Below are 27,901 nucleotides of genomic sequence, written 5' to 3' on the forward strand. Positions count from 1 at the left end.
CCAATCCATAGATACTTTGCATTAGAATTTCAGCCTGTAATGAGTGAATTGATTGATGAGACAGAGAGTAGGGATTACATACTGTCCAAGGACTAAATGAGTGACTGGAGAAGAACAGTAAATAAAGAATACAAAGTAGAGTAGTAAAACAAGTTAGAAAACCGAGACCCACCTCACAACACCACAAGGAGGGCTACATTGACCCCAGTTTCCTAAACTGTTTAAACTCTCTGATTTTGGGACAGTGTATTAAAAATAAGGTACATTTGAAATTCACCCGTTTAAGAAAGAAATACCTTATCTGGCTGCTTGATCTGTTTAATATGAATATTTTTAATTAGTGTTAAGACAATCTTAAGATAAAAATACACCCATATAAGAAGAAATGTATGATGTAATGATTTGCTTTCAATTGTGTACATGCTTTTGGTACAGGATTTATTTAGTTAAACACACACACACACATTTATATGATAATGTTAAAGCCTCCATTTAATTTACTGTGTTATCAATAATTAATAAGCTTAAGAGTTATATATATTGTTATTAAAATGTTTCAAAATTGAACTAGCATCAGTTTCCCTCTTATTCACCACTTAATCATTATTAAGAACTTTGTAAAGTGGTGTCAGAAAGGGAAAGTTAATGTTGGAGAATGTAAAAGATTTCTGTTTGAGCGCATTCCCTGATCCCTGTTGTAATGAGAGTTAAGTCTCATTTGAGGAGTGATGTTATCAGGAAGGAACTTCCAAATGAAGCCATCACTTCCTTAGTTACTGCATCCCCTCAGAATTTCGCCTTTGTTCTAGAGAACATTTGTCACTGACACATGATCTATCATACCTTTGTCAATGGAAATTTGGTATTCCCTAACAGAAACTCCCTGTGTTGTTATAGACTTTTCATCTCTAGCTATGTGACAAAGTCAAAGTGTTTTTTTAAAATATATTAATAGTAGCATTAAAAACTGAAACGAAAAAGACATAAAGAAAAACAAAATGTACAGGATGGTTACACAGAGGATGGTGACTGAATAAACACAATGACAATTCCATAATGTAACTGTGAACCAGAATACATGCTAATTGCAGAACTAATCAACTCTACATATACTGCAAAACAAAGGCAACATAGAAATACAGGTCACAAGCCTAACGAGGAGGCAAGAACAAAACAATGAAAAGAATGGAAAAAATAACAAGAAACGGAATGAGAATGCTGAAGCAGAGAATAGAGACAGGAAGGATAGAGTGCATCTTAGATGACAACAAGAAAAGGAAACGTAACAATGGCACAAAAATGATAATGTTGTTAGTTAAAACAACTGGATACAGAGATCATCAAAGTCATTCTAAATGGCCTCATGTGTGTTATCTTTCACTCAATATGAAACTTTAAAGACCTGTTCAAGTACATTCTCAGGTGGGCCTAATCACTTTAATTTCTAATGGCTATGAGCATTAAAGAATGGCAGTGAAAACTCCATGAAAGACAATTATAAGTGAGGTCCTCTGTATAGCCTGAGTACATGACCCCTCCATTCCTTAAAATTACTCACTACAAAAATGGTATATCATGTGGGCCAGAGATTAACTGTTTCAGTGGGTCAGATGGCCTAGAGCCGTCTGACGCAATGGTGCTCGTGTGCGTCGGACAGCTCCCGGCTGTCCGTGAACATGGCACTGGAAATTCCTTTGGAACCCGCACCAGAGGGATTTTCTTTTTAAAGAAACAGCCTCAGGAGAGGAGGAAAAGCTTCCCTATCTACCGAGGCCGTTTCTTTTGTTTCAGTGAAATGATGATCAGTGTGTGCGGCACACTAATATCATTTCACTGAAACCGAAAGTGAAATGATCCGATTAGCTCATTTCACTTTCTCTGCATCAGTGCTAGTGGGGCTTTCTCAGTCCCGAGCACCGATCCAAATGGGAGAAGTATTCTTGGAAAGGGGAGGCTCTCCCCTTTCTAATGGTATCCAACCTAGTGGATTCCTGCTTGGGGATCGCTGCAGGACGGCGATCCCCAAGGAGAAATCCACCACTAGAAACCAAGGAGGGGGAGCGGCCCCTTGGGCAAGGGCTTTTGCCTCCCCCCTTATGTTTTTTTGGGCAAATTCAGTCTTTCTGCCCCCCCGGGGGCAGATGGGGCAAAAGCCCCTGATATGCCCCCTAGGGGGCAGAAAGCTCACCTGGCACCAGGGATTTTTTTTTTTAGTTTAGGGGTGGGGAATGCCCAGAATAGGCATAGCAATGCCCCCAACCCTAAAAAATGGGCACAGTCTTTCTGACTCATCGGAACAGATGAGGTAATTACCCCGGATCTGCCACCAGGGGGAGCAGAAAGACCACTAAACACCAAAGAATGTATCTATATATTTTGTAAATGGATGTGGGCTGCCCAAAACCTAGGGGATGGTTAAGCCCCGCCCTAACTGAAGGGGCAATTGCCTTTCTGCTTCCTCTGTGGTCCAAAGCATCTTATCCCAATAGCAAACAAGAGAAAATTTGACTTCTTTGGGTGTTGATTTTACACATGGGTGATAAGAGCTTGGCTAACTCCCAATATCGTTCCACTTGCAATGGTGAACAGCTGCATTTTTTAGCCTTGGGTAGACTGCCACCTGAAAAAACCTACCAGACCCAGACACTTCTACAAACTGGACATCTGGTGGAGTCCAGGGTGGTGTGCTTCACATGGACCTCACACTATTTTCTTACCCACAATGCCCTGCAAACCTCCAACTTTGCCTGAAGTCACACCAGCAACAGGAACGGGTCAACCGAGGTCAATAGGAGTCTCCAAGCAAGGGCTCCCATTGTCATTGGTTTGATCTGTTCCTGCTGTGGTAGTAGGCCCAGCCACACAAGTGGGGCAGAGCTTTTATTTGAACAGGTGGAGCAATGCTGGGTGGTAGGAATTTTGTGGATTCCTGCGGATTCCAGATGTTTCCATCACAGAAATATAGTGAAAATGCATGACTTCGGGCAAAGTTTGATGTTTGCAGGCTATTGCGGGTAAAAAAAAATCTAATGGGATCAACACAAGTCACACCATTCTGGATTCCCCTAGGTGTCTAGATTTCACTAATGTACAGGTTGTCTATGCCTCCCTAGGTGCCAGCTGAGCTAGGGTTCAAAATCTAGAGCTACCCACATCAGAAATGGAGAGTCAGTTTTCAAAGGAAAAATTAGCTGCATCCATGTTGGGTTTTGGGTTGTTTCCTGTCTCGGGCACTAGGTCTACCCACACAAGTGAGATGTAATTTTTATTGGGAGACTTGTAGAAGCATAGAATGGTAGAACATTTGTTATTACCAATTGGATTTCGCTACATTTGTTCCTATCAAATATAAGCCAGTGTATAAGAGGGTGACATTTTGAAAAAAACATCCAAATCATAACACTAGTACAGGTAACTACAAATTCAGAGATTTAGGAATAACCACTGCTCCTAAACTCTAAATCTTGTGTCCATTTCAGAAATACATAAATTTCCTTGCTACCCATTTTTCATTCTGACTATTTCGTTATAAGAGATGGCCTATACTCAGTATTCAATGAAAAGCCTTTGTGTGGTGCAGCTTAGTTGTTTGCTCTGGGTAGCTTGGGTTTCTGTAGAACCTACAAACCCTATATATGCCCGCAACCAGAAGGGTCTAGAGGACGTAATGATACATTGCTTTGTCAATCTGCCATTGCGACAAAATGTTACAGATGAAAATGTTGTCCACGACAGCTTCAACACCTCACCTCCGCCAGACCCCACCCCCAACAACTCCTCCCACGCCGACCACATCACCACCTGGACCCAAGTAGACGACGCCGAAACCCTAAAGACCATGAACTCCATCCACTCAGGATCTCCCTCTGACCCCTGCCCACATCACGTGTTCAACAAAGCCGACGCCACCATCGCCCCCGCACTCCGAAAGATCATCAACCTTTCTTTCAACACCGCTACCTTCCCGGACAGCTAGAAGCACGCAGAAATCCAACACCTCCTCAAGAAACCTAAGGCTGACCTCAACGATCTCAAAAACTTCCGACCGATCTCCCTCCTCCCTTTCCCAGCGAAAGTCATCGAGAAGATCGTCAACGCACAGCTCGCCCACTACCTAGAAGACAACTCCATCCTTGACCCCTCCCAATCTGGCTTCAGGCGAAACCACAGCACAGAGACTGCACTCCTCGCTGCCACAGATGACATCAGATTACAAATGGACAACGGCGAAACCTCAGCCCTGATCCTCCTAGACCTATCAGCCGCCTTCGATACAGTCTGCCACCGCACCCTACTAACCCGCTTACACGAAGCCGGCATCCAAGAAAAGGCCCTCAAATGGATCTCCTCCTTTCTCTCCGGCAGAACCCAGAGGGTCCGACTCTCACCTTTCCGCTCCAATGCCACCAACCTCATCTGCGGCGTACCCCAAGGCTCCTCACTAAGACCAACGCTGTTCAACGTCTACATGGCCCCCCTCGCACAACTGGCCCGCCAGCACAACCTCAGCATCCTCACCTATGCCGACGACACCCAACTCGTCCTCTCCCTGACCAAAGATCCTCTCACCGCCAAAGCCAACCTCCACGAGGGACTGAAATCCATCGCCGAGTGGATGAACAACAGCCGCCTGAAACTCAAATCCGACAAGACGGAAGTCCTCATCCTCGGGTGCACCCCCTCAGCCTGGAACGACTTGTGGTGGCCCACCGCCCTGGGCCCCCCACCCACCCCAGCCAGCCACACACGAAATCTCGGCTTCATCCTCAACTCCACCCTCACCATGTCCAAACAGGTCAACGCAGTCTCATCCTCCTGTTTTAACACCCTCCGAATGCTCCGCAGGATCTTCAAGTGGATTCCAACAGGAACCAGAAAGACAGTGACCCAAGCCCTCGTCAGTAGCAGACTCGACTACGGCAACGCACTCTACACAGGCATCCCAACAAAAGACATCAAACGACTCCAACGCATCCAGAACGCATCCGCCCACCTGATCCTCGACATACCCCGCCGATGTCACATCTCCCCTCACCTGAAGGACCTCCACTGGCTCCCCGTGGACAAGAGGATCACCTTTAAACTCCTCACCCACGCACACAAGGCTCTACACGACACCGGACCCGCCTACCTGAACACCAAACTCAACTTCATCGTTCCCTCACGACAACTACGCTCTGCCAACCTTGCCCTCGCCATCGTCCCCTGAATCCAGCTCAAGACCTCTGGCGGCAGATCCTTCTCCTAACTCGCCGCCAAAACCTGGAACTCACTCCCGATCTCACTGCGCCAGACCCAGGACCTCCTCACCTTCAGGAGACTCCTCAAGACATGGCTCTTCGAACGATAGCAGCACCCCTCCCCCCCCCACGCCTCAAAACCCTAACGGGTACATAGCGCGCTTTATAAATTATTGATTGATTGATTGATTGTCACTAATGGCTGTTTTTTCTAGACTGTGCTAGGAGAAAAAGACAATGCAAAAAAGTGGAGATAAAGAAAGGGGCCAGCTATTACAAAGAAGTACAGAGCCAATATTAGATCATTACATGGTCCAGAGCAGCTCAGCCATCAACACGCTGGAGACTCTAAGTGACAGTCTCCAATGTATGGCACTGTCAAGGGCTGGTCTTCATAGTGTTAATAGCATTTAGAGCAAAGGAATTGCCAGTCTCTTCCTCTGATGGATGAGTGTCCGATATGCAGATGTACAGAATGCATATCTGAGAAAAATGTAGTTGTTTAGATGAAAAAATGAAAAAACCTTTAATGATTCAGGCATATTTCTGAGCAGGGACCAGAAGATCCTATAGCTGAAGATCTAAAGACCTGAGTAATTGGCCAGAGAAAGCCACAAGCAGGACAAGCAAAGTAGTAATGTGCTGAAAAGAAAATATAAACTCATTAATTAGACAAAGACCTGGAAGGGAAAGCGCAGGAGCAGGAAGTAAGTCCACCTTGATGAATATGCAAAAGTGGAGTAAATCCAATCTGAGTTAAGAGTGAAAACAAAAGAATATCTGGATTGGATTGTTTCATAGATAGAAAATAGTAGCAGAAAAATGAAAAATGGAGCCCCTCTGCAAACACCGGCAGCTTCAGAGGGCAATGTCACGGGCAACCCCACCTGTGGGTGGTGAAAATGTTCCCACCTTCTAAGGGTGCTGGAAATGGTGTAGGAGAACCCCCACGAGTCCAGATGTTGCACACAGGAGACTCCTTAGAACTCCAGCAGTATCCACAGATGGAGCAGTGAGAAGGCAGTCTGAAAGATCACTCTGAGTTGCCAAGCAGCGGTCGGCTTTAAAGTGGGCAGACCTGTGTCTTCGGTCCCGAACAATTACAGGTACGAAATTACTTTCGAAGTGATGTTACACAAATGGTTGCTATGCAGCATTGTAACAGAGCTGGGTGGCACAAAAATCTCTCTATAAAATGAAGTACATAAATAAAATCTGAGAGGGACATCCTATGGTAAGCATATCTCCTGGGATATTAAATTGTCCAGTTGATAATGGTTGGCAAAGGCAGCACTCAGCATTTTTATCGAGTGCTGACTTTGCCCTCCACTCTTGTAAACGCTGCCCACAACCTAACTGAAAATGTAAGTGGAATAATGCGTGTTGATATTTGTGGCAGTCACCGAGCTGGGTTCCACCTAAGGTCACAGGACCAACTACGAATTAGTAAGAGGATGAAAGTGACCCACATACTGCGATAAATCTACTGGACGAGTCTTTGAAAGCTCTGGGATCCCTCTTGAGCAGGCTCTATGTTCCCTAGAATGTAATGAAGCAGAGGGATAAAAACTCAGAAGTAAGAGGTGGGAGCAAAAAAGTTGAAGAACTGTTGGCAAAAACATTAGTTGGATGTTGGGTGATGACCTTTTGGCTATGCCAATTATTATTTTGCGTGTGAATGTTTTTATAGGACATACATTGTGTGAATACAAGCATAGTCTCAAAGCTTTGTGTGTATGTGAGTGTGTGTATTCAATGAAAAAATCAAAGGTTAAATTGGAGTTGTACCTGAGGAAGGTAGTAAGATTTTGATTTACATTAAAAACCATTAGACATTCACTCAAAAAGCACTACTGCTTAAAAAAGAAAAAAGAAAAACTGAAGTTTGCTAGTTATACATAACTGGCAGAAGCAAAACTAGTACCACTGTACATTTCAGATGTTACTTGTAATGTGTAAAGTCATAAGCAGCGCATCACAACAGTGGAAGTTATACTTCTGTCAGTTACATATAGCTGGTGAATTTCATTGCTATTTTTGGTAGTGCCACAGAACACAGTGCTTTGTGCCAGAACTCAATTTCCTACTTTAAAAAAAATGTTTTTAGGTCCTGAGAGATTTCCACAGGACCAGAAGGAAAGACATGCTGGGTTCTGTGAGAATCTCGAGGGACTGTGACAATGCAAAAAAAATATTTTCTTTTTTGGTTCAGGGTCCACATGGCCCCCTGACATGGGCAATGTGGTCAGGGCATTTCTACTCTGCCTCCTTCCATATATTTTTAACAGTATTGCCAGAACCTAGTCCTTGGGTCCTGTAATGGCCGAAGGAACATTTTTCTTCATGTTGTGGCCTCCAATCACATTGCTTGGTCCCGCAGAACTCCAGCATACCAATCGGAATTCTTTTTTCTTGTTTTTTTCCTGTGGGAATCCTGCCGCAACAGATATATATGAATACTGAACCTTAATTTCTCTAAAATGGCTGAATTAGAATTACACCGAATCACAAAAAATACCTTTATGGGTAAAGATCTTGCTTTCTTCAAAAAATTGGTTTAATTGTATTTTTTATGTATCAGTGTCTAATTTTTCCTATGGGAAATGCATGGCCAAAAAAGTGTTTCGAGACTTCCCTTTTTATTGGCCTCCAATTGACAGATTCCCCTGAAACTTACCACGAAGATGCTGAGGTGCATGAACTGTTTTTGTTTGGAACGTTTTGTGAACATTCAATAAAATGGCACTAACGTTTTTAGGACAATAAAAGCTCTCCCTTTGGAAATTTTGACTCAGGCATAAGTACGCAATCGCAACATTATAGATCGGTGAAAATGTCAGGTATACCATGTCATTTAAAAAGTTTAAAAAACAATGAAATTTGCCAGTTATAGTTATCTTAAGTAACTAACGCTTGTGCCCTAAATGAAGTAAAACACACCCCCATCATGAACAGTGTTATAAATTATGTATTTTCAGATATTGCATTGATGTTTTCAATGGTGGGCACAGAACATGTCTATGGTGTCTTAAACCATAGCATGAGTGATGTAATTTATGAGGCAATTAGCAGTGCATGGTGAGGTTGTGAATTATAGTTACTTTATGGCATGGATTATAATTACTTGAGATAACTATAACAGGCAAATTTCAGTGTTTTTATTCATTTAAAACAGTGTTTTCAATGCCATTTTTATCTAACTATAATGTCCCTTTAACCTTCAATTACTGCAGTGAATGTTTTTTTTTTAATTGAAAGTAAGATATTATTAATTTTTTTTACAATTCCTAACTATAAATTCTCTTTGATCCTGGCATGGTGATGAGTGCACGGCTTCACCTGTAGCACCTCGCGCCACTCTACCCCCTGCAGCACATGGTCTTTGGCTGTGTGTGGATTTAGTTGATTGCAGGGCCAGGCCGCACTTGGCATGGGTACTGCAAGGGGCCCCATGGGCTGACATGTCCCGTTTTTCACTGTCTGCTATGCAAAAGCGCAACGGGTGCTGTTGCACCCTATGCACCGCAACATTGTTGCTGGCTCCATTATGAGCTGGCATCAATATTGTGGGCTGTTCCCCGCTGGGCCAGCGGGTGGACACACTGTTTCCACCCGCTGACCCAGCGGGGAACTTGTAATGGGGCCTGCGGGAAGGTGGCTGCACTGGCCTGGCGGCAACCTGACCGCAGGAGTGTGGAAGGCGGGCTTTTCCTCCTGCCAAACTCAAAATGACCCCCATAGACTTTAGCAAAAAATTACAAATAAATATAATCAAATGCATAGTTTATAAATTCACAATGTTTAATAAAAGTGATTGTCATTAAATATTTTTAATAAATCTTTATTAAAAAGAGAAATTATCAACATGCCTTCGAGTATTTTTTTAACATTTTTAGGCCACAAAAGCAACTGTAGAACCCACCACAAGGGGTCCCTGTACTCCAGCTGAAGAGCATACACCTCCAGGTCAGTCTGCTTTAAATAAATGTGGTTGGCTCTCCTGGGGTCCTGGATTCCATAACCTAAGAGACTTACTTTTTTAATGCTGCTGAGAGCCTGAAGCCCCCATAACAAAACAAATGGCTGGTGGGGCCCCTTTTCCTTCTAGGAACACCACCACGAGTAAAACATATAATAGAAAGAAGCCCTATGGCATTATGGGGCACTTCTTGCATGGAGCAGTAAATAATAAAAGAGCGGCTCCAGCACTTTTTTTATTTGTATTTTGAGTGTGACCTGGTCTCCTCTTGGGGCACCCACAACATATCCAAATGTTGGGAGCCGCGGGGGGAGCCCCCTGCCCCTGTGATTCCTGTCAGCTCCCCAGTTTCCCAGCACCCATACTGGCTCCTTTACTTGAACCCTGCCCGGATTTTTCTCTGCTCCTTCCTGGGTGGAAGCAAAGTGGAGAAGTGTGGTACAATGGTTAGAGCAGCAGACCCTGATGCAGAGATCTGACCAGGGTTCAATTCCTGCCTCAGCGGGTCTTGGGCTCAATTCCCTTGGACTAGATAATTCTCACCTTGGTGCCTAATCTAATAAATGGGTCCCACTCTGTAACTCTGGGCAATAGCTTGCTTAATCTCCACAACGGCCCTCACCAGCACTTGGATGCCTGGCTTCACCCTGGGGGTTGCCCAGGAGTGGGCACCTCACAGGGAAAACCCAGGAGGGGTTCCACAGCGGTATGCGTACAGTGCCTTGAGATCCTAACAGGTGAGTAGTGTGCTATACAAGTGTGAAGTTTACGTTTTTTTTACGTTCCCTGCCTAGGAAAGAGTGGCAGGGAAGAAAGTTTACATTCCCTTCTCACACTCTCCCAGACAGAGAACACCAGTGTCCCAAAGGATGGGGTAACTGGGACACTGCACCAGTCATCAGGCCCTACGGGATGGAGTCCCCAGCATCCATGGTCTATGGGAGAGGGGGACCAGCTACTCTTCCTTAAAAAAATGTGGGAAGTGATGTCCCCAGGACCTTAAAAAGGCTTGTGGAGCGGTGCTGCTTGCCCCTGCTCAATTTTAAGGCAAGCAACTCCAGGGGATGGCGTCCCCTGGGCCCCTACAAGGCTCAGGGAGGGGAACGGCATGCCCCCCTCACCAAACAAAATGAACATACTGACCCCCAGAAGGCCTTTGCTGCTTGAAATGTACAAATAATTTAAGCCTTAATTTCTCAAATAAATATTAAAAAGATTTACATCAAATCACCAAAAGCATGCTTTCTGGACCAAGATCTAGCTTTCTTCCAAATTTGGCATAATTCAGTTCAGCCATTTTTTGCTGTATCTGTTTTGGGATCCTCCTTTTTCTTTGCCCCCACTTGAAGGATCATCCTTAACCTTTCCAGGAAGGAGATGAGGTGAATGAACTTTTCGTTTGGAACGTTTTATGAAGGTTCAACAGTGGGAAAGGAATTAGCAAGCCCAAATTTTTTTTTCGTATGGAAACATGGTCCTAACTATAACAACCCAGTGGTGACCACCACTTGGTAATTACCTACTGGTGGTCACCAGTACGCAGTCATAGTTAGGACCAAGTTTCCATAGGAAAAGTGTTTTTGTTTGACAATTATTTGACAAATCTCCACAAAATTAACAAAACTAGTTTGCCAGTCACTTCAGCTGATGTCTGGAAAGTTTCAGGGTGATCCATCAAGTGCGGTCTGAGAAAAAGGGGGGGTCCGCTGAATGGAATCACATCAAATTTAGAAGAAAGCTAGATCTTGGTCCAGAAAGAAGCCTTTTTGTAATATGGTATAAATCTGTTCAGTAGTTTTGGAGTTATTAAAGTAAAAAGATTTATGTATATCGAGAGACTTGGATCTGCCGTGGATCCACAGGCCAACAGCAATGCCATAATTGGCTGGCCGCAACCCAAGAGGAAAGTTGCAGCTGCCGTTTGTGCATTGGGACACAGTTCCCAGGAGGGAAAATAAAATGTAGATGTGATAGGAGGTGTCAGGGTACAGGTACCCAGACCCCCCTATGGTTCTGATGGTTGGGTCTGTGAGGGACACATCATGGGCAAGAAATTGTCCCAAAACTGTTTTTTGAGTGTGTGAGGATCCTAGGATCCACCCAGATCCGACTGGATCCTCACAGATCTAGGCAGATTTGAGGATCCAGACCCCAATAAAAAAACACATAATCCACTCACAGACCCACATACCTACTCACACACTCACTCACACCCCACTTACACACTCACACAACCACTCACACACCCACTCAAACACCCATACAATCACTCATACACTCACTCACAGACCCAAGCACCCTTGAAGCCACTCACACACCCATTTAGAGACCTACGAATTCACTCACACCCCATTCACAGACCCACGCAGCCTCTCACACTCCTACTCACAAACCCACTTACACACACACACAACCACTCACACATCCACTCACAGGCTGACAAACCTACTCACACATCCACACAGTCACTCACACACCCACACAGCCACTCCCACGCACACACCCATAAAGCCAACCTAAACAGTCACTCACACATCCACACACAGACCTTGATCCACTTATAGAAATTACAAAAGCATATGTTTGTATTAAATGTGTTGTTGTTTTAGTATTGAATGTGTGCAATATAACAGGCAGACCCCTTATTTGTCTGAGGATTCGCAACGGATCCACGGATCCATAAAATTAATAAAAAAAAAAAAAAGAAAGACTTGGTGCATTGCATTTATAGAAAGACCACATCAGTTACCTTACCTTAATTTGTATATTTTTAGTTTAAAAATGTATAACAAGAATAAATGCGTGAATAAAATGCATTGATAAGCTTGTGAAAATGTATATTAGTAAACTGAACTTATAGGTCAAATTGTGGTACAATTTTATGTTTTAGTTTGGAAATAGCATAAAAAATCCGTAGAAATTCACTGAAAAAAAATGTTACAGGGACGATATAGTTAGGAAATAGAATGAATAAAACCTTAGAAATTAGGTTAGTGGGACGTTATAGTTAGGCTCAGATTTTACACACACAAAACCAGAGACATTCAGCAGTTGTAACTACAGTTATCTCAAGTAACTATAATTCGTGCCCTCAGGTAACTATAACGTGTGTCCTCACCATGCACTGCTAATTACCCCACGTATTACATCACTCCTAACATCTTTCATGACATCACTGATAATATCCCTGCAACATTTGCACTGAAATTATTGATGAGAAAACTGTGCATGGCATGGGCACAAGTTATAGTTACCTTGACACACAAGCTATAGTTACTTGAGATAAGTATAGCTATAACATTTGAACTTCTATGGTTTTGTGTGTGTAAAATCTGAGCCTAACTATACCTTCCCTGTAACCTTAGGCTTTTCAGTGAATATATATATATACCTAATAACTATATGCTTTAAATATTACATAAAAGCATACTTATTGTGTGGTTATGCACATTGTGCAGGACACGCACACCACAAACATTGAGGCCAAGATTGATACACTCCCGCCTTGAGGATGTTGGCTAGGGCCTACTGAATACACACTGTCAGGGTATAACACAATTGACCTGCACGGCCACTACTCGACTGCAGCCCAAGAGGAGGAGCACACCAATAACCTGCACCTGCCGCCTCACTTCATGATCACTAATGCTACTTTCTACCATCTGTGACTTGGTGTTGTACGTCATACCCCAAATTTCATATGCTGTATGTGTGAGAACTCACACCCACCCACCTCCCCCCGAACGGTATACCATTTGATATGTCTCTATGTATTGCTATAGGTATGCTTGTGGTTAGTGTAATGATTATGTGTAGTGACTTTATACCTATACGATGTATATTACATACCTTGCTTCACTTGTGGTTGTTATTACAAAATAATAAAAATGGATAAAAAAAAAAAAATTAGCAATCAATTGAAACTATAATAGATTGTGTAATATCACACTCTGGGAATACCTTGCTGAAGAATTCATTCATTCATCATAAAGGTGAATCATTCAATTTGGTAAGTTACTGTTTTGTTTAATTGAGCGCTGGTTGCTTTCCAAGCTACAGCTTCTTTCACCTATATGTTCCCACCTGAACCAGCTCTTTCATAAGGATTTCAGGGAATTCAGGGACAGCTCTCTAGGACATTATGCTAAGAGAAGCTATGGGTGGAGGTGGAATGAACTCATTTTTAAGGGTTAACATATAGCTGAATCTTTAAGCCATGGGTCGTGGACAGATAAGAGCCCCTAGAATTTTTTTTCTATGGTGCCTCATCATTTTCCAAAGTGTTTGCATAGTGTCAACTGTCTCCATGACACGTTTCATAGACAACAACAAGTATTTAGCGCAGTGAGACTCAAAGTTCTACTTTTTCTGTAGTAAGTATAAACTCAAAAACTCAAGCATACAAAATGTTCTCGCAATACCATAATTGGCTGGCCACAACCCGAGAGGAAAGTTGCAGCAAGGAGATGTTTGTAGGAGTGACAAATGACATAGAACTAGGCCTGAGCAAACTTTTAAGTACGCTGGCGAAAGTCATGTAATTTTGGGAATTTTATGTTACACAAAATATCAGAAATTATACAATTACACCCTGTTTGCGACAAAAGTTTATCACAAATGTGGGGATGAGGGGGTTATGATTGGCTTCTGCTCGTGCACTTGTGTTTTTGCTCTGTTTTTGCCACAAAATGCGTGCTTGCATCAAAAACTGATGCAAGGATACATTTTGTGCTTAAATTTTGAGCTAAATGTCAGATTTGCACACTGCATATTTATGTGTAATTTTGTGTAATTTTACCATAATTTCACTTATTTATGCAAATATATTTTACGTGAATTTTGCACAACATTGCAGAAAACCATGTGGCAGATATGCAAAGTCATGAGAAAAATCTGTATGTATATGAATTGTAGTGCAACCAATAATATTTATTCAACAAAAAATTATTATAGTCTTATGAATTTCACATTACTTTCTCTCCCTATTCCTCATACAGTGAGGTAGAGTATCTCCATGAGAGATCTCCCTAAAGTGTATTTTTTAACTTAAACAACACCTTTTGCTTAATACGACCCCCTCTTTCCTCAGAGTTGATGCCATAACATGTAACTACTCCTATCAAGTCCTGTTTTTGTCTCCACAGAAGACTGCGATTTCTATGTGACATGGAAAAAGGGTGTGAGCTCCACCTCTCCTCCTTCTCGCTGTACCTTGAAGCGGCCATGTCCCAACAGGAGAGGTTTCCAATAAAGGAAGTGCCCCTGAAAAGTGCCTTCATGGCTATGGGCTGGGAGTCACCCTCGTTAGCCCTGCCTGATTCTCTGAGCCAGTTGGGGCCAATTGCTTTAGAACAGCTTCTTAAAGACTCCCCCACCTTATAAGAAGTCAAATGGATCATCTGGCTGTGTTATCTTAGCGAGGGGCTCTGTAAAGTCGACGTCAAGTTCTAATGAAAGAGACCCAACAGAAACTGCTTACTGAGTCTGGGTTAAAGCAAAAGCATCATAACAGATGCAGGCATTACTCTTCTTTATCCTCATCATCTTTGCTTCGGGATGATGCTGTGTTAAACATTATACTGGGAAGTTATTTTGTGGTGAAGACATGGGAGGCGTTTATGGACATTTCAGAGATAATCTGGGTTTCCCCAAGTTTGAATATGAACCCAGCTCAAAGGGTGGTTTTTTTGACAATTTCACAAGTATTGGTTCCACATCTTCCCATCCTCCAGCTCATTAAGAATTTAAGTAAGACAGCATGTCTTCCCCTCCTCCAACTCATTAAGGATTTAAATAAGACAGCATGGAAGGACATGGGAAAAGTGATTATTCTTAGATTCCTTTATTGGCCTTATGAGCTTGAGGGCACTGATGCAACCTGCTGCAGTCTTTGCTGGTAGTTTATCTGGGTGACAGATCATTATCTTTTGAAAAAGAGTTGCACTATCAAAGCCTATGGGTTGTAAAGTGGATAGAAAAAAACATGCATATTCATGTTTGCCCGTGTCAAATTGGGCTGTTATGTATGCCACCTATGTTTTACAGTCACTTGTCTAAGATTTCCAGACGTTGCCTTTGGTAATCCAAAATGGTGAGGATTTTGGTGGACTTTTGACTGCTATCAAAGTTCCTTTAAGATATGTCTTTTGATCCCCCCCAGGTACCCAGGCCTGGCATCAAGAGCAAAACATTGCAAATTATAAGCAATTTTGATGATTAATGGGAATGCAGGAGGAATCCAGAAGTCTTCTTTGTACACATTGCCCTTTACAGGATACCTATGTGGTACCCAGCTTGAGGAATCTTTGGTGTTCCAACAGCACTTCAAGCTACTCCCATCCTTTCAACAAAGATGGTTATAAGGACAATCAGCAGTCTTCAAGAATCCAGTGGCACCCTCCTCCTTAGGCTCTCAGATCGTAAGATCAAAGGGTTTGTTCTCCTCTAGTGTGTGGAAGGCTCACTCAGTTCTATGCAAATTTGGTTCAACATAGCTCCAGTCCAATCAGTACTCAAGTACTTGATATTATCGGAAACAGATACAGAATGTATTGAGTTATCAATCCCTCCTCCAGATTCAAAAGTACAGGTGATACAGTGTACTCACAGCCCTCTTCTGCAAGTAGCCATGAATTCCCATATTCAGGCTCTACTGTCCAACATGGCAATGGTTCCTGTTCCTTCAGATGAGTTGGGCTAAAGAGTTTTCTTGAGTGGAAAACCTATGGAGATTTCAGTTCCATTGTCTATCTAAAAGGATCTAAATCATTCCCTCACCAAGATTCATTTCAAAATGGACAGTTGTCAATGGTCATTTCAATGGTTTCTATAAGGGATTTCATACTCTCCTTGGATCTTTAGGATGTGTATCCTCACAGTCAAGTACATCTCAGTAATTAAAGGTTCTTGAGTTTGGAGTTCAGACACTAAAGTATTAACTTGTGGTCCTTGACCTTGGCCTCAAATAATCTCCAAGGGTGTTTAAAAAGGTCCTGTATCCTCTGGGGCAGTCCTGCTGAAAGAGGGAAGAATAGTTCAGCTATAAATCAATGACTCCCTGGTAACTGCAGCAAGAATGGAAAGAAATATGCAGTCTTCAGGATCTTGCTAAATCTGGCAAAGTTCCATCTCTAACCTGTTCCATAATTACAGAACATTGGGGGAATAGTTCAGAACAGACTTGGGAGAGGTTTTCTTACTACAGACTGGGCTCAGAAGATGAAATGTATTGTTCAAGGATCACAAACAATTCCAAAGCTTTTGCTCTGTGGTGATTTCAGCTAGAGAACAAAAAGCCCACTGCTTTTCTGGTGGTTGATTGGGCCCATCCACATCTTTGTATTGTCGACCGACACATCCTCAGGTTCTCACACCTCTTGCAAGGCAGTTTGGAAAACTCAATTCTAGACCTGCATGAAATCCAGAAGGCTGAATTGGACACTTCGGGGATCATTACAACATTGGCGGTAAAAGCTGCTTACAGCCGTGCAGAAGACCTCCAACACACCGCCGCGGCCGCGGAATTCTGCCACAGCCATTATGACCCACAGCACGGAATCTGCCAAAATCCAGATACCCACACAAGTCCACCACACCAAAGGTCAGTGATAAACTGGCGATAACAAAACCTCCACCGTCACGCCAACATGAATACGCCCACACTATCACGCCCCACGAATCCACGTGGCGGTCTTTTAACCGCGGTATTCCATTGGCGGTACACACCGCCGCGCTCAAAATACACACACATTTACAAAACACATCCACATTGGCCAAATCGAAATACACACACCTGATACACATACACACACCACTCCCACACACCCAATACAATATAAAACACACACCCACATCACCCACAAACCCCTACGACAACAACTGCGACAGAAGGCCAGAGAGAGACACCACCAGAAACAACACTAGCATCCACAGGCACTCAACACCATCACTCACACAGCATCCACACACCTCACACAACACACCTCTAAATATCACCCCACACATCACAACACACACCACCACACACATCACCCACACCACCCCATGGCACTGCAAAGACACCCCAGGTTTTCTGAGGAGGAGCTCAGGGTCATGGTGGAGGAAATCATCCGGGTAGAGCCACAGCTATTCGGATCACAGGTGCAGCACACCACCATAGCTAGGAATATGGAGCTATGGCGAAGAATCATGGACAGGGTCAACGCACTGGGACAGCACCCAAGAACTAGGGATGACATCAGGAAGAGGAGGAACGACCTACGGGGGAAGGTGCGTTCCGTGGTCTCAAGACACCAGATTGCGGTTCAGAGGACTGGCGGCAGACCCCGACCTCCTCCCCCAGAACTTACAACATGGGAGGAGCAGGTCTTGGCTATACTGCATCCTGAGGGCCTCGCAGGAGTAGCTGGAGGAATGGACTCTGGTAAGTCAAACCTTAAACTACCATATCCCCCACCCTACCTGCATGCTATCACCTACCCCCACCCTCGCCCTCACCCCCATCACTCCAAATGCTCACACATGTCCCACAATCACAAACCACACATCCCAAACCCAAGCCCTGCATGCAACACCAAAGCATGGACATCCATCACCAAAGCATGTCCACTGCACATACCCATACACCCCCCTAAACCATTATCACAGAAGGTCCCACACAAGAATAGAAGCACTGGGGTACAGGGTCATCCACCCATTGCACACCATGGCACATACAGATGCAATAATCATGCCTTTACACCCCTGCAGGACCCCTACCCAACGTCACCGGACAGGAGGGTCCAGACATGTCCACTCCACCCACAGAAGAGGCCCACAGTGACGACAGCAGCTCTGTCCAACTGGATCTAGATGACCAGCCCGGCCCATCTCGGACCTCGGGACAGTCGGTTCCCCTCACACTGGCACAGGCCACTACAGAGCTTCCCCCTCTGGAAACACCAGCACAGCACCCACCCAGCGGGCCCATACCTCTGTCCCCAGGACACGTCAAGCCGCAGTGTGTCCACCACTACAGGGAACCCAGGCTAACCCACCACCCCAACAACACCAGGGACCTGGGGGCAGTGGTAGTGGGCACACGGTTCAGGGGACAGAGGCCCAGGAAAACAGGGGAATTGGGAGGGCTGCTGTGTGACAGGGGGATGACAGGCCCAGGGAACCCACTCTCCACGAGGCCCTCTCCAACATCATGGGAGCCTACCACCATTCCCAGGAGACAATTGTAACGGTACTGGCCAAGTTTCAGGAGACCCAGCGGCTGCAGTAGGAACAGTATTTGGGGTTCAGGGAGGAACTCAAATCCATCAATTCCACCCTGGGCACCATTGTAGGGGTGCTGAAGGAACTCATCAACACCAGGAGGGACACTGTGGCACAACAAGGGGCCCCTGACACTAGCCTGGACGATGAACTGCCCACCACCTCCGCCGGCGCTAGTGGACAGGAGGCACTGCCACAGGACCACAGCACCAGCACCCCACCCCCTGCAGATGGAGAACCACCCCGCAAGCGGTCCCTGAGATCCAGGACAAAGACAGAGAACAATGCCAAGACCCCCGCCAAGAAATGAGACCACCCTGATTGTCATCCTTCTGTCCCACTTTGTCACCCTTTCCATACTTAAACTGCCCTAGCTCCACTTCCTATGCCCCTTTGGACAATGCACCTGTGAGACTAATAGACTGGACTCTGCCATGAACATTCCTCCACCATCACGCCTGACCATTTTACAACCCCCTCCACTATTTGGCACTTAAATAAACACCATTAAATCACAAAACAATCTGGAGTCAGTCTGTGCTTTCGAAAATGTGTATTTGCAATAACTGTGGAAAAATGCTATATCCAATGTAATGTCAACATACCTATGTCACACAGCTCTAGTCCATGCGGAAACAAAACAGTGGTCACACAGTGGGACCCACATCTGTGAAATCGAAAGGGAAAGTGACAATTCAGTGTCCATACACTGGGTGAAAATGACAGACAGATGAGAGGTAGAAGAATTAAATCAGATGTAGCAGGCAGTGTTGTCTTCTTACCTGTGTCTCACTGGAAGTATTGTTGGATCACCATGTTCCTGTTGTCTATGTCCTCTTCTTCTGCTTCCTCGTCTTCACTGTCCACAGGCTCCACAGCTGCCACAACACCTCCATCTGGACAATCCTCCTGCAGAAAAGGCACCTGTCGTCGCAAAGCCAAGTTGTGAAGCATACAGCAGGCCATGATGATATGGCACACCTTCTTTGGTGAGTAGAATAGGGAACCACCTGTCATATGGAGGCACCAGAACCTGACCTTCAGAAGGCCGAAGGTCCTCTCTATAATCCTCCTAGTTCGCCCATGGGCCTCATTGTAGCATTCCTCTGCCCTTGTCCTGGGATTCCTCACTGAGGTCAGTAGCCATGATAGGTTGGGGTAACCAGAGTCACCTTCAAATGTTGAGACACACACTGACATCCCCAGACGCAGACACCTAGTCACATTGTATTGGGTCCATGTCCTCACCTAATAGCCACACACGGTGCCTCTGGAGTTGCCCCATCACATAAGGGATGCTGCTATTCCGCAGAATGTAAGCATCATGCACTGAGCCAGGAAACTTGGCATTTACATGGGAGATGTACTGGTCAGCCAAACACACCATCTGCACATTCATAGAATGGTAACTCTTCTGGTTTCTGTACACCTGTTCACTCCTGCGTGGGGGGACCAAGGCCACATGTGTCCCATCAATGGCACCTATGATGTTGGGGATATGTCCCAGGGCATTGAAGTCACCTTTCACTGTAGGCAAATCCTATACCTGAGGGAAAACGATGTAGCTGCGCATGTGTTTCAGCAGGGCTGACAACACTCTGGACAACACGTTGGAGAACATAGCCTGGGGCATCCCTGATGCAATGGCCACTGTTGTTTGAAAAGACCCACTTGCTAGGAAATGGAGTACTGACAGCACCTGCACTAGAGGGGGGATTCCTGTGGGATGGCGGATAGCTGACATCAGGTCTGGATCCAACTGGGCACACAGTTCCAGGATTGTGGTACGATCAAGTCTGTAGGTGACAATTACATGTCGCTCCTCCATTGTCGACAGGTCCACCAGCGGTCTGTACACCGGAGGATGCCGCCATCTCCTCACCTGCCCCAGCGGACGTGCTTTATGGATGAGAACAGCGATCAGAGGGTCAGCCAACACTGAGGTACGTAAACACAACTTTATAGCAAAATGTTTGAAAATCGACATATGGCTGTATTAGTGTTTAAGCAAGGCCTAGATATGTGTGACGCAGTCAAAATTAATGCCATGTGGCCCCCTGAAATTGCGGCTGCCTGACCTGTAATGTGGGACAAGGGGATATGAGGTAACTGCGCTGGCGTTGTACACCATCGCGGTAGGCGGTCGAAGACCGCGGCGCAATCCTGCATTGGTTAACATTGGACCCTAGGCGTCCCAGGAGCCAATGATGATGTACGCCGGCGGTGACGGCACGCACCGCCGCGACCATCACCGCCATTTTCTGTCTGTTCAATCACTTGATACCTGATCTTCGACAGGAGAGGACCTACACTGCATGTGCTGCTGTGACCTCAGTCTGGAAGAGACAATGGCTCATGTGTCTGGGGAAAGGGCCCCTGCCTTCAGCACGGAGGAGTTGGAGAAACTAGTGGATGGGGTCCTCCCCCAGTACACGCTACTCTACGGTCCTCCAGACAAACAGGTGAGTACACTGTGAGCATGCTGTATGGGCAATGCCTGTTTGGAGTGGTGTTGATGAAAGATGGGGGGCGGGAGAATGAGGCGTGCATGATACGACGGTGAGTGCATGTGCTTCATCGCAAGGGTAGGGATGCGGGCCAATGACTGTGATGGTGCGGACGGTTATATCTTCTCCTTTTCCCCTGTACTATTCCTGTAGGTCAGCGCCCACCAGAAGAAGGATATTTGGCGTGCCATCGCCAAGGAAGTCCGGACCCTGGGGGTCCACCACAGACTCAGCACACACTGCTGGAAAAGATGGGAGGACATTCGCCGCTGGAGCAAGAAGATGGCTGAGGCCCAACTGGGGATGGCCTCCCAACGTGGAAGGGGTGCACGTCGCACCATGACCCCCCTGATGTTCCGGATCCTGGCGGTGGCGTATCCGGAGTTGGATGGGCGCTTGAGGGAATCACAGCAGCCACAAGGGGGTGAGTATACTCTCATTCTGCTGATTCAGCGCGCATTGTAGGTGTCTGGGTGGGGAAGGTGGGCTGTGGGTTCCCCTAGGCCAGGGCGAGTTTAGTAGGCAAGGTCCCATCTTAAGGCAGGCCCTGTGGCACCCCACCACACCCGTGTTCAGAGCCAACTACACCTAGTCAGGCTCCTGTGACTTCCATGTGTGCAGCAATCGGGCATAGGCCTTGTAACCCATGTCCCTGTGATTAATTAGGGAACTCTAATTCACGGCGTAGTGCAGGGGGCTTCTGTGTCTGTAGTGTCCGCCAACAGTAGCGGTATTGGATGCACTCAACATGTCTTTCTTCTGTCTTCCCCCCCCTTTTTGTGGTCTCCCTGTTCTTGTGTGCATTAGCATCATCATGCGGAGGAACAGTGCCACCGGATCAGGAGGGAGCTGCATCCTACATGGCCCTGGAGGGCGACACAATGGAGTCAGAAGCCACCAATGGGACGGAGGGCGAGGGGAGCTCCACGGCGGGGACAGGAGCTGAGACCAGCGACACAGACTCCTCCTCTGATGGGAGCTCCCTTGCGGTGGCGGGCCCCTCTGTGCCCCCGCATCAACAGGTACAGCCGCCACCCCCCTACCAGCATCACCCTCCCAGTAGCCCCTCAGAGTGTGCCCCGTGGCCGCTCACCCAGGAGGGTGGGCATCTCCTTCACCCCAGGCACCTCAGCCCCTGCCCCAGTCAGCCCTGCTGCCCTCAGTGAGGAGGCCATTGACCTCCTCAGGTCCCTCACTGTTGGGCATTCTACCATTTTGAATGCCATCCAGGGTGTAGAGAGGCAGTTGCAACAGACCAATGCATACCTGGAGGGCATTCATTCTGGTCATGCAGCCCAACAGCAAGCTTTTCAGACTGTGGCCTCAGCACTGATGGCAGCCATTGTCCCTGTCTCTAGCCTCCCCCCTCCAACTTCCTCCACCCAGACCCAAACCCCTGTACCTCAGCCTATCCCAAGCACACACCTCAACACACAAGGGAAGCTCAGGCAAACATAAGCACCACACATCCCACAGGCACTCACGGAAGCATCATACACATGCAGACATACCAACAGCCACTGCCTCCACTGTGTTCCCCTCCTCCTCATCTCCCTCCTCCCTCCCAGTCTCGTCTCCACTCACACCTGCATGCACTATATCTTCAGCTACTACCTCCATCACCAGCACATCCACCACCACACTCCGCTCACGTGCAGTCACCACCCTCACTACCATTCACACATCCCCTGTGTCCTCTCCCAGTGTGTCTGTGAGCCCACCTACCAAGGTATACAAACCCAGCCACACACCCAACCAACAGCTATCCACCTTACGACAGCCTCCGGCCCATGCACCTTCACCCAAAGTCAGCAAACGTACACCTCCTACAACCACTACCTCTTCCTCCACTCCCAAACCCCCTCCATCTACCCGTCCCAGTGTGTCCCAAAAACTTTTCCTGTCCAACCTTGACCTCTTCCCCTCACTTCCCCCATCCCTTCAGTCTCCTAGGGCCCGCCTTTACAGGTCCCAACCCAGCACCTCAGCCACAACATCTGCGGGAACAGTGTTGCCAGTAGTAGCTGGCTTCTGGAGTGCGCCAGGCAGCAGGGCAGCCAGTGTGCCAAGGAGCCAGACCACGGACAGTCTCCCACCTCAAAAGCACAAAAAGTTGGCCAGTGCCCGTCGGGAGAGAGGCAAAACATCTACCACCAAAGCCTCTCCCAGGGGTACAGTTGGGAGTGTGAAGACAGCTGCGCCACCATCCAAGGTGGGGAAGGGGCACAGAAAAACAGGCAAGTCTGCGAAAACCTGCACGGCGGACAAGACCACCACCAGCACCGCTGAACAGGACACCGCCGCCACAAGCACTGCTGAACAGGACACCGCAGCCACAAGCACCCCTGCCAAGGACACCGCCACCACAAGCACCGCAGCCAAGGACACCGCCGTCACCAGCACGGCTGAACAGGACACCGCCGCCGCAAGCACCGCTGCCAAGGACACCGCCGCCACAAAGACCGCTGAACAGGACACCGCCGCCACCAGCACTGCAGGCCAATGAGCGCCAAAGCTTCCGACGCTACTGAAGCCGCCACGAGCAGGATGAATCACTCTGGGCACAAGGCCCCCTCCAGAACCAGTGGAGTAAGGCATCCACTATCTCAGTCCTTGGCAGGATGTAGCACTCTGGGCACAAAGCCCCCTCCAGAACCAGTGGAGTAAGGCATCCACTACCTCAGTCATTGGCAGGATGAAGCACGCTGGGCACAAAGCCCCCTCCAGAACCAGTAGAGATTTACATCCACTACCTCTGTCCTTGGCAGGGTGAAGCACTCTGGGCACAAAGCCCCCTCCAGAACCAGTGGAGATTTACATCCACTACCTCTGTCCTTGGCAGGATGAAGCACTCTGGGCACAAAGCCCCCTCCAGAACCAGTTGAGTAAGGCATCCACTACCTCTGACCTTGGCAGGATGAAGCACTCTGGGCACAAAGCCCCCTCCAGAACCAGTGGAGACTGTTATTCACTTGAGAGACTGTGGGTTTGCACTCCCCAGGATGCAGCAGTGGGCAACCCACCCACTGGAAAGACTTGTGAGACTGTGGCTTTGCACTCCCCAGGATGCAGCAGTGGGCAACCCACCCACTGGAAAGACTTGTGAGACTGTGGCTTTGCACTCTCCAGGATACAGCAGTGGGCATGGAGCCCCCTCGTGGATCTGGCGTTGTGCACTCGTCCGGCTGAGGTGCCCCCCCCTTTCCTTCCCCCTGAGGTGCCTGTTGTATTTCTATCTGATGCCCCAGCAGTGTTCTCTCCGTTTTGATTGGGTATTGAGTGTGGGCCTCGCCCATGCATTTTGGGCCCAGTGGTCCACAGACTATGATGGTGGAATGCCTTTGACTTGTATTCTTGGTGTATATATTTGTTTATAGTGTGTATATATATATATATATATGCATATATATATATATATTTTAAACAAAAGCGTCCTCTCAGCGAAAGCGCACTCCCACCAGGTTAATTTAGGAAAATCGAAATTCAGCAACTCACAGCGAATTCCTTTCATTCTTTTCAAAATTAAGGCCTATATCGAAAAAACATCTCTGGACACGTGTTTCGAGGGTGATATATTTTTTAGTTTCTCTGCTGATGAGGGGATCAACCCCGAAACACGTGTCCAGAGATGTTTTTTCGATATAGGCCTGAATTTTGGAAAGACTGAAAGGAATTCGCTGTGAGTTGCTGAATTTCGATTTTCCTAAATTAACCTGGTGGGAGTGCGCTTTCGCTGAGAGGACGCTTTTGTTTAAAATAAATCACCGGCTGGTCCAGCTGGGAAAGCAGCACCACTGTGTTCTGAGCAGGTCGGTGTGACTAAAATGGATTGTCACACTTCGAGCAGCAGGTTGGAATATATGCAGCTAATTTGAAAATTCACGTCGAATTCACCTACTAAGGAATTGTATTCTTTTCATGATTTTGTCTGGCTCCAGCAACCCACCTTGGGTGCAATTACAAATGCGCAGGACTACCGTAACCAGCATGCACTTGGGCTGGTACTTGAATATATTAATCAGGTGCTTGCAATTGAATTTGCTGAACGAGCCAGGTATGTGGTCTTTAAAAGGAATGAGAGTCTGGAACACATCCAGCAATGGCTGCACCTACGAGGGTGATATATTTTTTAGTTTCTCTGCTGATGAGGGGATCAACCCCGAAACACGTGTCCAGAGATGTTTTTTCGATATAGGCCTGAATTTTGAAAAGTCTGAAAGGAATTCGCTGTGAGTTGCTGAATTTCGATTTTCCTAAATTAACCTGGTGGGAGTGCGCTTTCGCTGAGAGGACGCTTTTGTTTAAAATATATATATATATATATATATATATATATATATATATATATGTATTTTTGATTACTGTATTTGAATAGATTACAAACGTTCGACTCATTTCCTTTTGTCCTTGCATTCTTCCAGGTGGGGTTGGGGGTTGTTAACATAATGTATCAACAGGTACTTGTGTGTGTGTTGTAGTGGGTGAGAGTGGGGGTGGGAGTGTTGTGTGTTGCGTGTGTGTATCACTCTGTTTTCCCTCCCCCCTCCCCTATGTCGTAGGTGCAGTACTCACCATGGTCTTCGCCGCCGTCTTTGTTGTTCCTGGTAGAGGAGCAGGAAGATAAAGTCTGGGAGTATCTGGAGCTCGGGTTTCATGGCGCCCTGGTTCCTCGTGGGGTGTGTAGAGGTGAGCGTTTTCCCTTCCAAGTCCTGTGTCCGCCGTGTTTTTGTTCACAGTGAATCCGCCCTGGAAAAGGTGGCGGATTGGACTGTTGTAATACAGTGGGTGGAACCTTGTCTTCCGCCTGTCTGTTGGCGGTTACCGCCACGGTGTTTGTTTGTACCGCCGTGGCGGTCTGAGTGTTAAAGTGGCTGTCTATGCTGGCGGTTTCCGCCACCGTCGTGATTCAATTTTTTTTACCGCCGGCCTGTTGGCGGTTTTACCGCCGCTTTAACACCGACCGCCAGGGTTGTAATGACCCCCTAAATCTCAAGGGTCTAGTGCAGTTTGTACCTCTTGGCCCTCTCCTCAGATCATGGTCACATTGGATGTCAATGGCTGGGGTTTACCAGCGGGACACTTTTATTAGGCACTGTGGTCTAGTCAAGAGGCTCACTATGCCTCAAACTGGAGGGAACTGGCAGCAGGTTTCTAGGCACAGCAGCCTTTTTGTCCTCAGCTTTTGGGAGAACCTTTTCTGATACAAACAGATACAATGACCACACAGGAGTATCTGAGTCATATCAGTGGCACCAGGTCTCAGTCATATTATCAGTAGAAGATGAGACTGAGCAGAATGATATGTGTCGCCTCTCTCACCAGTTAATATCAGAGGTCTGGTCAACTGTCGAGAAGCCGTTCCCAGTCAACCAAGGTTTTACTGGGAAAGAAAATATACCCAGGCACCAAAATAAAAGTGGGCCCTATCAGCAAATCAGAAAGCTGGCAAATGGCCCATAGTTGTAAATCAGGACAGTTTTGAACTTACAAAGACAAGCTGTATAGGGGTTTGCAAGGAATGGGACACTGCATGCATTTGTGCTTCCCTTATTCAATGTTTGTGGAAATGCCAGAGAAGTCTACAATAAAAGCCAGCCACAGACCAGCCAAAAACAGCCCACACAGAGACCTGTCCGACCAGCACTTTTCACACTGCCAGATTGCCCTAAAAGCCAATCTGTCCCTGTAGCCAACCCTTTGCCTCTACTCTGCAATTTTCTTTATCTTCCATAGAAATTCTCCTGGATATGCATGAGGTTCAGCGGTCCTGCTTAGGGTGTATTTGCCTCCCAGCACCATGACAAACTCCAACAGTAATACTCTAGTATTTGGGATTCACAGGCTTAGAAGGGGGATGCTCTTTCCTGTCCTTTGCAGAGGGTCTTTTGTATGCCTTGCCCCATCTATATTTTTCAAAGGTTTGTGCTGAGGGTGCACCAAGATCATGCTTGGGTATTGGTGGTCACTCTCATTTGGCCTTGAATGTCCTGGTTTTCTCTCCTTCGCCAGATTTCAGTAGAGTGGGAGTGAGCTCTCCACTTAATGGATTTCAGCATGTTTTAAAGTATCTCTCTCCATTTCAACTCTCCCTAGACTCAGATTAACAGTTACAGGGATTCTGCATTGAAGGCTTTTAACCATTACTGAGAACGTTTTCATTCTTGATGTATGACTATGGGCGCCTGCTCCAAAGTTTGTGAAGGGGGTCTGATGCTACAATATTTTTCTGGTGGGTTTTGAGAAGGGTCTTGTAGTCTCTACCTTAAAAGATCAATGGTTATCAGGGAATCTTGAAGTTGTATGAAATATATGTAGCCCTTAGCCTTATATCAGTTCATGGGTTAGACAAGGCTTCTTAGCTGTTCTCTTAGTACTTGGTGCTCTACAAAACACCAATTTTGAACCTTTAGAGGAGGTTTTCTTTAAGTCTTTGGCCTAGATTTAAAAACACTTTGCGCTGGGTTTATGCCACAAAAGTGACGCATACTTATTGCAAAGTATTGTGGTGGTGGAATTTCATTTCCAACACAATTCATGATTTCTGTTGGGATGTTGCTTAAAGTGACACAAACTGTGCACAACTTTGCACTACTTTGCATCAACAGTGCATACCATAAATGGGAAACAGTTATTCCCAAGCTACTAACCATGTGTTTTGATGGAGATAGCAATCTACAAACATTTGTAAAAAGAGATTTGCACCTCAAACTTAAAGCTTTTTAAGGCAGGACTAACACTGGATAAAGGGTCCACATTTTTCCAACTCTGCATTCGTGCTGCAATGCAAAGGAAACATACAAAGTGAGAAAAGTATTAGACCATAGTTTTTGCACTGAAAGGGTACCGATCTAGTAATTTGGTTGCTGTGCTGTGTGTGCCATAACTTAGCAAATCTGACCCAATTCTCTTCAAGT

General features: G+C 46.2%; 1 protein-coding gene across 1 annotated transcript in view; it reads right to left on the reverse strand.

Moving 5' to 3' along the window:
* Positions 1 to 27,901, reverse strand: part of LOC138248527 (cilia- and flagella-associated protein 337-like) — a 513,680-nt gene that overhangs the window by 407,848 nt on the left and 77,931 nt on the right. The gene's annotated exons all lie outside the window — the stretch shown is intronic.

The sequence above is a fragment of the Pleurodeles waltl genome, chromosome 8 (genome assembly GCF_031143425.1).
Source record: "Pleurodeles waltl isolate 20211129_DDA chromosome 8, aPleWal1.hap1.20221129, whole genome shotgun sequence".
NCBI classification, from domain to species: domain Eukaryota; kingdom Metazoa; phylum Chordata; class Amphibia; order Caudata; family Salamandridae; genus Pleurodeles; species Pleurodeles waltl.